Genomic DNA, 2,638 nt, shown 5'->3' with positions numbered 1-2,638 from the left:
GGCGAAAGGAACCCTTCTTTCATTAGAAGACAATGAACATATTTTAGCCCTGAATGAATTAATAGCAAACATGGTTTACATAAAAGACATTTTTCCAAGAAAGTTTAGCCTTTGTCACTAATGAAACCACTAAATAAAGACATAAATAGAAAAATCTTAAGATTTTTAAAATACATGACTTTGCTAAAATTTATTTGAAAATAAAAACAATTACAACCGCCAGGGGAGAGAGAGAACAGGGGAGGGATGTTGGTTTTGCATAAGGGGCGGGGCTATGGAAATTAGGTATGTTTGGGAATGTGTAGTTACATGTTCTGGCTGTTTGTGAATTATCGTTGTTGAGTATGGAGTGTTGAGGTATTGATTTTGTGTAATGCTTTATGTTGAAAATTGAGGTGGATTTTGTTTATGATAAACAGGATAAACTGGGATGGGAGGAAGGTTTGGTTTTGCATAAGGGGCGGGATTATGATAATTGGAGGACTTTGCGAGTGTAAAATGGTTTGATTATTTGATTTTGTATTGTGGTTGTTATCTATGTTTTTGGTTGGTATTATGTTTATATGGTTGTTTTTGGTGGTTGGTTGTTATTATGGTTATTAATAATACGATCTATAGTTGAAATCTGAGCCTAAATAAAAAGAAAAAGCAAGTGATTAGGTTTATGAGCAATCTAATTACTTATTCGTTTAAAAAGCTATATAAAATAAAGTTTATTATTAATTTGCTGGACAGAGCGGTGAACATTATTATGCATAAGACAAAGATAACAATCCTGATCAGTTTAGAAATCTGTGTACGCTGTAAGGTTTTTACTTCTTAAACTTTTAAAATACACGTTTAGAATTGAAAGAAATCCTCTTCATGGTATAGCAAACCAGCACGTCTTTTTTCTCCAATCAGAGGGGTGTCAGATGGTGTCAGCCAATCACCATTCTGCGTTGGGTAGCAACGGGTGACTGTTCTCAGGCGGAACATGTAAACAGCTTAATGTTCGTGTTAAATATTTTTTTTTTAATTAAAATTCATTCTATACAGCAATCGCATATTTGGGTACCGTTTCATAAAACTTTCATGCTTAAAATGTTTAGGGAGAAATGGAAGACTGGTGTGTATTTTTTCTTTAAACTACCAAGACCAGCCATACACAGTACAGTTTACATACATACAGTAATGTTTTAAATTAATATCGTTTATGACCTTCAGATGCGTTATGCTCCTCTTCTTTTTATGCTCAGCTACTAAAATTTCCCTTTAGTGGTAAAATCCATATAAATATTCAAAACTAAGCGGATTAAAATGTGCACAGTAAAGACATTAAATGATTAAATCTTTGCACTACCAACCAATGCACCACGAGTGCCCCTGTCGGTCATTTTGGCCAGCCAATCACTTGCCCTGCGGTATGCTCCGGTGCCCCGCGGTGGCTTGTGGGTAGGTTACCGTACCGCGGGTTTTTACCGCGCATTTTGAATGGCTGCATCTGTAGCTGCGTCAGCATGCGTAGGCTGCAAAGGAACAAGTAATAGGTTTATTCCATGCTGAAAAAAAGAAGAGAGAAAACACAACGTTTTGGCCGTGGAGCCTTCTTCAGGTGTCACACCTGAAGAAGGCTCCACGGCCGAAACGTTGCGTTTTCTCTCTTCTTTTTTTCAGCATGGAATAAACCTATTACTTGTTCCAATATACAAAATTGTTAAGGTTTCTGTGGTGTACGTATTTGCTAAAAGCCTCTTCTATCTCATTATTTTCACACGCAGACTCCATCAAATCATCAACTATAATCAAATTTACTTTATGAGGCAGCAGTAACTGATCGTCCGATAACGATGCCGGTAGACCTTCTATAAATTGAATGTGTGGAGATTTCAACTCCGAGTAAAGAGGCCGCCAGCAGCTGTAACACCAGGCGACGTCAAAACGGCATCACCACTCTCCAAGAGCTGTTTTATAAAATAACTTTTACCACGGTTCGAAGGTCTTGACAAAATGCATGAAAAGGGTACTTTAACCTGACATCCATCGTATTAATATCCATATGGCAGCAATGTAAAATTTTCCTGCAGCACCCGCTTGTCGTACACCTCTCCGTTTTCTTTAATGTCCGGGTCTCGATGCACCAGTCCTTTTTAACACACACAATCCCCGACTGCTGAATAGAAATGTGTTTAAATTCCATGCCCTCATCATACTGAACAATTCATCGGGGTTTCTCACAATGGTGGTCTGTGGTAAATTGGGTCTTTGCCTGTACTTGCCCCATAAGCTGTTCAAGGCCATTTTTGAGAGCTGTCTTTTGGCCGGGTTCTTTTTAATGTTGTCAGGGTCCAAGCGGACACCCTCTTTTTCATAATACTCATTATACCTTTGCTGTGTCTCGGCATCAGTACGCCAAACTGGAAACCCCGCAGCTTCTGGTTTTCCTTTCAGATGCAGTTTGATGTAGTCGGAAAAAAAGATCGTGTGAGGACTCGTCAAAATGCCAAATCTCGTAAATTTCACCCACCCTATACCCCAAATAGGGGGTATATTCCGGAGTGCACCACACGCCAGTCAACGCGCAGTCTTCATCACAGTGCGCACAGGGGCTGCTCTGTTTTGTTTCGGCACATGTGTGACACAGTGTGAACAAGTTTTT

The sequence above is a fragment of the Lepisosteus platostomus genome, unplaced genomic scaffold, assembly GCF_059453375.1.
Source record: "Lepisosteus platostomus isolate fLepPlt1 unplaced genomic scaffold, fLepPlt1.hap1 Scaffold_122_H1, whole genome shotgun sequence".
NCBI classification, from domain to species: domain Eukaryota; kingdom Metazoa; phylum Chordata; class Actinopteri; order Semionotiformes; family Lepisosteidae; genus Lepisosteus; species Lepisosteus platostomus.
Note: the sequence above shows the minus strand (reverse complement) of the source record.